The sequence below is a fragment of the Esox lucius genome, chromosome 8 (assembly GCF_011004845.1).
Source record: "Esox lucius isolate fEsoLuc1 chromosome 8, fEsoLuc1.pri, whole genome shotgun sequence".
Classification (NCBI taxonomy): Eukaryota; Metazoa; Chordata; class Actinopteri; order Esociformes; family Esocidae; genus Esox; species Esox lucius.
Genome location: NC_047576.1, coordinates 18,460,384 through 18,468,984, shown reverse-complemented (window position 1 = coordinate 18,468,984; position 8,601 = coordinate 18,460,384).

Genomic DNA, 8,601 nt, shown 5'->3' with positions numbered 1-8,601 from the left:
AGTGTGAAGCGGTGGGGATGAAAATCAGTACCTCCAAATCCGAGGCCATGGTCCTCAGTCGGAAAAGGGTGGCTTGCCCACTTCAGGTTGGTGGAGAGTGCCTGCCTCAAGTGGAGGAGTTTAAGTATCTAGGGGTCCTGTTCACGAGTGAGGGAAGGATGGAACGGGAGATTGACAGACGGATCGGTGCAGCTTTTGCAGTAATGCGGTTGATGTATCAGTCTGTCGTGGTGAACAATCTACGTTCCTACTCTCACCTATGGTCATGAGCTTTGGGTCATGACCGAAAGGACAAGATCCCGGATACAGGCGGCCGAAATGAGCTTTCTCCGCAGGGTGGCTGGGCGATTCCTTAGAGATAGGGTGAGAAGCTCGGTCACCCGGGAGGAGCTCAGAGTAGAGCCGCTGCTCCTCCACATCGAGAGGGGTCAGCTGAGGTGGCTTGGGCATCTGTTTCGGATGCCTCCGGAACGCCTTCCTGGGAAGGTGTTCCGGTCCCGTCCCACCGGGAGGAGACCCCGGGGAAGACCTAGGACACGCTGGAGGGACTATGTCTCCCGGCTGGCCTGGGAACGCCTCGGTGTCCCCCCGGAAGTGCTGGAGGAAGTGTCTGGGGAGAGGGAAGTCTGGGCATCCCTGCTTAGACTGCTGCCCCCGCGACCCGGCCCCGGATAAGCGGAAGAAGATGGTATGGTATGGTATGGTAATTTGACAGCAAAGCACATTGTTGCGCCAACCCACAGTTAATTTTTATTTAGTTCAACTAGCCAACAATTCAACATCTGGGGCCGTATTCACAAAACATTTCATCTTACCTCCTAAACAGCACAAAAAGTTCCTAGTTAAAAATGTCCTATTAAAACCTATTCACAAAGTGGCTAAGATCAACTTTTTACTAATCTAAAAGAAAGGGCGGGGTTGACCCCGTTGCTATGGATGATATTGTGTTCCATGAAAAAGCTTACTATGCCCACAGTGATTGGCTGATAGGGGAGGGGTCTGTCAGTGAAGCAATTCATAGTTTTCAGTCACGTAATTGCTCTGACAGCTTGTGACCCATATACAGCCCCACTGCATTATTTACATTGCTAAAAACTGAGCTGGACTTAAGGGAATGTTTGCATATACGTAGAATCCATACCTTTTACGCACACTGTTACCAAAATTAAAGTGTACAAAAGTACACACAGCTATCTGTACATTCGATCAAGGTGGGTCAATAATGCAATTGTTTGGGAGGTGAAAGAGAAGAAATTTTTCATTTTCAACGCGAAGTTGAGTGCTAATTTACCTAAATTACCATTTGTTCTAGGGGTGGTCAGTAAAGCGCCATGCCGCCAGTATAACACAGAATCTTGAAAAATGTACCGGTAATAATATACATTTTCCCAGTGTCAGGTAAACCATTCCTACTGTTTAAATGACCCACAATTGGCATCCTGTGTTGCTGTGGAGAAGGTTGGATTGGTGTGATTTTCTCCTGTATTAACTTTGTTATTAATTTAGCTAACACTATATGTTTAACATGAAAAGTTTAGCTAGCCTAAAAACTTAAGCTAGACCATTGGAGTTGGTTGCATCAGTGCAGATGAAAACAGACCATGTCATTCATTACACTGATTACATGTAGATATGATTGCAAATAAAATATGCGGTTAGCACATCCAATGGAACTGCAACGATCTGGCATTTTGTATGATAAGTATAACTAGTAAAAGTATTACTAGTAAAAGTTATCAGAGGTGGGCAATGGAAGGAGACTATTTTTCCCGCCAAGTGGGCGTCCCCATATACACGTGAAAACTATCATTACTGAGAATGTCATGTGTTGAAATAAAGATATAAAAATTAAAATGTAGTCACTAATTAAACATGAAACCAAGAATGATATACTGACCAGTCAAGATACGTTCAGCTAATTGTCAGTCTCTTATATGTTTGGCAGCTCGTAAAGAAATGCAAGTTTTTTTAAAACTTTATTTTAACAAGGAAACCAGATGGTTTCCCGCTGCCTCGGACGGATACAATAAATTTTCTATGAAACGCGTCAAGGTGTTGTTAATGGTTTTGCAGAGTATCTCGGGAAGGCATTGCGGCCGTTTGAGCTGTTCCGGTGCATCAAGATGTTGGGCCATGGTCAATATTATGCAAATGAATTTGTCAAACGCGAAGCGTTTATCCAATGGAAGTAGAGCTAATTGTCAGTCTCTTATATGTTTGGCAGCTCGTAAAGAAATGCACGTTAATCTTTTGATGGTGCAATAATTTGTGCAATTATGTGTTCCGCCACCTACTACACCGGGTGGTCGGGCAATATGGCCATGAAGTCGGCTTTGTTTCTTTGTATTTGGAGAACATCATGAGGAAACTGAATGATTTGTCATACGATATGGGGTCAGGGGAGGGCATTTATTGTTTGATGTAATATTCTACTGACAGATGACTGAAATACATGTAGTTGGTCTGAGCTGCATAGCTGCATTTTCCCTGCGGCCAAGTAGCGTAGAGTTGTCACAACATTGATCTCCAGTGTTATTGGGTTATTTCTGTTTTTTGGTGAAGTGACAGTATTCACTGACTAGCTCTACTATGATCATAATATCCTTGTGATTAAGGCAATACCTTTTTAAAAGCTCAGTATCAGTAAATGTTTCTAAAACATTTACCTGATTACGAGGTGGATTGCCGGCAGCAGTCCTTTTAGGATTGTTTGTGACTTGGTCTTAGTGATTTAGGAGTCCTCTTGACTACTCCTAACTACTCCCAGATTTAGGAGCTGGTTTTAGCGCTAACACACTTTGTGAAATACTATTAGACCAAACGTTTTTAATGTTTTGTGAATACGGCCCCTGAACTGTGCCTTAAACTTTTTACCTCATTAAACTTAAGTTCATGTCAGCTTACAGTAATATCTTCTATCAAAATCACACGTAATTAAAATGCAGACTGCTTTATTGTCATTAAATAAAATGTGTAGATATTGCCTGGGCAGATAGTAAATACAGAACAATGCAAGAAGGATAATGCATTCAAGAACAGCACTATTGCTATCATATCTTCAACCAATACATTGAATTCAGTTAAAGCCCAAAAATCTAAATGGATGAGGGATACAATCTAATACCTTCTAATTACATACAGTGAAAACACTTTAGGGAACCATAGAACGTCCCTCAGGCAATAACAATCATAGACATATCCGACAGCGATATTTGATATTTTTCCTTCACTCAGAACAACTTAAATGCACAAAAGTTAGAAATTGATCAGGATAATTGCATTAAAAATGTGATATTTTTTGGGAGTAGTTCTTAAAGTGGAAGAGAAGGGGATCACTACTTGCCATGCAGTGACCTGACATGCTACTCTCTGGGTAGCCCTGTCTGTATTTGTCTTCCTTTTTACCACTTTTATTCTCTCCGGGGGCCCTGATTGGTACAGCAGTACAGTTACTACCTCATAGTTAGCTGGGCCATTGCAGGAACTTGAATCCTACTAGCAGTTTAGCCCGGGGGTCGCACTGAGGGCTATACAATTAGCCAGCACGATCTGAGTTTGGAGGGTTATTAATCGTATATTGTTGCCTTGCCTCATTGCTCTAGAAACTCTGCTTGGCCACTTGGGCACCTGTGAGCTCAATCAGGACAGAAAACCTGAGAATGCTTTCTGATCTAGACTTCCTTGTTGAATGAGCAGCGTAATAAGAACCAGAATTACATTGAATCTGCTTCGGAGGGGACAAATCTCAACACTGACTGTCTTAAGTTGGATGGGAGTTGCTGGGATTAAGTAGACTTTAATCAGTAATTAGATATTATGTAATATGTGAGAAAAAATAAGGTAAAAGCAACAAACAAAAAATGTATTTTTTTTACATTGGTCTTCCAACCCGAAAGTCATGTGAGTCAACATGTTACTGACCTCAGTTCGCTTTTAGATAAACTTGAGTGCTACTGGTAGACATGGGAGCACAATTATAATTTTTTTAAACTTTATTTTAACAAGGAAACCAGATGGTTTCCCGCTGCCTCGGACGGATACAATTAATTATGAAACGCGCCAAGGTGTTGTTAATGGTTTTGCAGAGTATCACGGGAACCCATTGCGGCCGTTTGAGCTGTTCCGGCGCATCAAGATGTTGGGCCATGGTCAATATTATGCAAATGAATTTGTCAAACGCGAAGCGTTTATCCAATGGAAGTAGAGTCTTTCATAAACCAGAGACAGACTTCCTTGTTGGTCCATTGTCGTATTGCAACCATAGACATATTTAAGAGTAGACGTCGCATCGACTGCTACTGCCTACTGGCGCTGATGAGCCGTGGGGGCACCATTTTGGACCGGTCAGCCGCTCCATTCAGTGTAATCTGTTTTAGCAGGTGAAATGAGCTGTCAGCGTATTTAATTAATCATACCTCAGTGAATACCTTACTGATTTTCACATGTTTTTTTTTTGCTGCAAAGGTCATACATGTAGCTATGATACAGGATACATGGTTTGGCGTATTTTAATATTCATAGTGGGCTTAACAGTAATAGAATATTCTGATATATGATATAAAGTGACCAGACGTCCGAGATCAGAACTGGGAACATAATCCCCAAAAAGGGAGAAAAACAGGGAGATTTCCAGTTTGACTATCATTCTGATTGAAACACCTAATGTGTAGATAGAGAGAGATCTGACTTTACTGCCACTATCTCTCTCTCATCTCGCAAACCCAGTGTAAGGCAAAGGAGACCAAAATCTGGATTCCTGGAGACACACACCATGAGGCTAGAGTTCATGAAACACAAACAAACCCACCAACACTTACAGCAGTATTCACATATAATGTGACAGACCACTGTTTCCAGGCAGTTTTAAGCCATTGCTTTCAATTTCAGTGTTAATCTTGTCAGAATGATGACAGATATGACATAAAGATACTATGTGTGATGAGTAAGGTTAAAGTACAGATATAAAGCTGAGAATTAGTTTTGGCATGCCGGAATTTAAAATTTAAGTCTTGAATTGTCGTGGAACCACACACACGCTCTAAAACCCCTGAAAGAGGACAGTTTTGCAGAGCTTCTTCCTCGTGCTCCCTTTCTGCAGTTCAACAGAGGTGAGTTTGGCAATGTGGTGCAGCCTTATTTTGAGAAAAATAGACAACCAATGACAACAAGTCAGAATGATGGTTGTCAATGCCAAACTGTGTCTCCTCAATGTGTTCCCCAAGCAGAAAAACATCCTCCGTTCCAATCTCCTCCCGAACGATGTGTGTGACTGTCGACACCTTAGGACCTTGCATTGGGGAAGCTTGGCGGATCACCCTCTCTGCAGCTCTCAGCACCTTATTAAAATAATAATTTAAAAAAATACATTATATTTATCCTCTCCTTGAACTGCCACCTTAACGTGGTGGAGGGGTTTTGAGTACCCGAGTGACCCTAGGAGCTATGTTGTCTGGGGCTATATGCCCCTGGTAGGGTCTCCCAAGGCAAACAGGTCTTAGGCGACGGGTCAGACTAAGAGCGGTTCAAACCCCCCTTAATGATGAAAAAAATATTGAGTACCGTGACGTCGCCCGGTATGGCGCAGCCGGGGCCCCACCCTGGAGCCAGGCCCGGGGTTGGGGCTCGTATGCGAGCGCCTGGTGGCCGGGCCTTCCCCCATGGGGCCCGGCCGGGCTCAGCCCGAACGGGCGACGTGGGGCCGCCCTCCCGTGGGCTCACCACCCACAGGAGGGACCATAAGGGGCCGGTGCGAAGAGGATCGGGCGGCAGTCGAAGGCAGGGGCCTAGACAACCCGATCTCTGGACACTGAAACTAGCTCTAGGGACGTGGAATGTCACCTCGCTGGCGGGGAAGGAGCCTGAGCTAGTGCGTGAGGTTGAGAGGTTCCGATTAGAGGTAGTCGGGATCACCTCTACGCACGGCTTGGGCTCTGGAACCACACTCCTTGAGAGAGGATGGACTCTTCACCACTCTGGAGTTGCCCATGGTGAGAGGCGGCGGGCTGGTGTGGGTTTGCTTATAGCTCCCCAGCTCTGCCGCCATGTGTTGGAGTTTACCCCGGTGAACGAGAGGGTCGTTTCCCTGCGCCTACGGGTCGGGGATAGGTCTCTCACTGTTGTTTGTGCCTGCGGGCCGAACGGCAGTGCAGAGTACCCGACCTTCTTGGAGTCTCTGGGAGGGGTGCTGGAAAGTGCTCCGACTGGGGACTCTATTGTTCTACTGGGGGACTTCAACGCCCACGTGGGCAACGACAGTGACACCTGGAGGGGCGTGATTGGGAGGAACGGCCCCCCTGATCTGAACCCGAGTGGTGTTCAGTTATTGGACTTCTGTGCTAGTCACAGTTTGTCCATAACGAACACCATGTTCAAGCATAAGGGTGTCCATCAGTGCACGTGGCACCAGGACACCCTAGGCCGCAGGTCGATGATCGACTTTGTTGTCGTCTCATCTGACCTGCGGCCGTATGTCTTGGACACTCGGGTGAAGAGAGGGGCGGAGCTGTCAACTGATCATCACCTGGTGGTGAGTTGGATCCGATGGCGGGGGAGAAAGCTGGACAGACTCGGCAGGCCCAAGCGTACTGTAAGGGTCTGCTGGGAACGTCTGGCCGAGTCTCCTGTCAGAGAGATCTTTAACTCCCACCTCCGGCAGAGCTTTGACTGGATCCCGAGGGAGGTTGGAGATATTGAGTCCGAGTGGACCATGTTCTCCACTGCCATTGTCGAAGCGGCCGCTCGGAGCTGTGGCCGTAAGGTCTCCGGTGCCTGTCGAGGCGGCAATCCCCGAACCCGGTGGTGGACACCGGAAGTAAGGGATGCCGTCAAGCTGAAGAAGGAGTCCTATCAGGCCTGGTTGGCTTGTGGGACTCCTGACGCAGCTGACGGGTACCGACAGGCCAAGCGGGCTGCAGCCCGGGTGGTTGTGGAGGCAAAAACTCGGGCCTGGGAGGAGTTCGGTGAGGCCATGGAGAAGGACTATCGGCTGGCCTCGAAGAGATTCTGGCAAACCATCCGGCGCCTCAGGAGAGGGAAACAGTGCCCTACCAACGCTGTTTACAGTAGAGGTGGGCAGCTGTTGACCTCAACTGAGGATGTCGTCGGGCGGTGGAAGGAATACTTCGAGGATCTCCTCAATCCCGCCGTCACGTCTTCCATTGAGGAAGCAGAGGATGAGGGCTCAGAGGTGGACTCGTCCATCACCCGGGCTGAAGTCACCGAGGTGGTTAAGAAACTCCTCGGTGGCAAGGCACCGGGGGTGGATGAGATCCGCCCTGAGTACCTCAAGTCTCTGGATGTTGTGGGGCTGTCTTGGCTGACACGCCTGTGCAACATCGCGTGGCAGTCGGGGACAGTGCCTCTGGGATGGCAGACCGGGGTGGTGGTCCCTCTTTATAAGAAGGGGGACCGGAGGGTGTGTTCCAACTATAGGGGGATCACACTTCTCAGCCTCCCCGGGAAAGTCTATGCCAGGGTTCTGGAGAGGAGAATACGGCCGATAGTAGAACCTCGGATTCAGGAGGAACAGTGTGGTTTTCGTCCAGGCCGCGGAACACTGGACCAGCTCTATACCCTCTACAGGGTGATGGAGGGTTCATGGGAGTTTGCCCAACCAGTCCACATGTGTTTTGTGGATTTGGAGAAGGCATTCGACTGTGTCCCTCGTGGCATCCTGTGGAGGGTGCTTCGGGAATATGGGGTCCTGGGTCCTTTGCTAAGGGCTGTCAGGTCCCTGTACGACCGAAGCAGGAGCTTGGTCCGCATTGCCGGCAGTAAGTCAGACTTGTTCCCTGTGCATGTTGGACTCCGGCAGGGCTGCCCTTTGTCACCGGTTCTGTTCGTAATTTTTATGGACAGAATTTCTAGGCGCAGCCAGGGGCCGGAGGGTGTCAGGTTTGGGGACCACACGATTTCGTCTCTGCTCTTTGCGGATGATGTTGTCGTGTTGGCCCCTTCAAGCCAGGACCTCCAGCATGCACTTGGACGGTTTGCAGCCGAGTGTGAAGCGGTGGGGATGAAAATCAGTACCTCCAAATCCGAGGCCATGGTCATCAGTCGGAAAAGGGTGGCTTGCCCACTTCAGGTTGGTGGAGAGTGCCTGCCTCAAGTGGAGGAGTTTAAGTATCTAGGGGTCCTGTTCACGAGTGAGGGAAGGATGGAACGGGAGATTGACAGACGGATCGGTGCAGCTTCTGCAGTAATGCGGTCGATGTATCGGTCTGTCGTGGTGAAGAAAGAGCTGAGCCGTAAGGCGAAGCTCTCGATTTACCGGTCAATCTACGTTCCTACTCTCACCTATGGTCATGAGCTTTGGGTCATGACCGAAAGGACAAGATCCCGGATACAGGCGGCCGAAATGAGCTTTCTCCGCAGGGTGGCTGGGCGATCCCTTAGAGATAGGGTGAGAAGCTCGGTCACCCGGGAGGAGCTCAGAGTAGAGCCGCTGCTCCTCCACATCGAGAGGGGTCAGCTGAGGTGGCTTGGGCATCTGTTTCGGATGCCTCCGGAACGCCTTCCTGGGAAGGTGTTCCGGTCCCGTCCCACCGGGAAGAGACCCCGGGGAAGACCTAGGACACGCTGGAGGGACTATGTCTCCCGGCT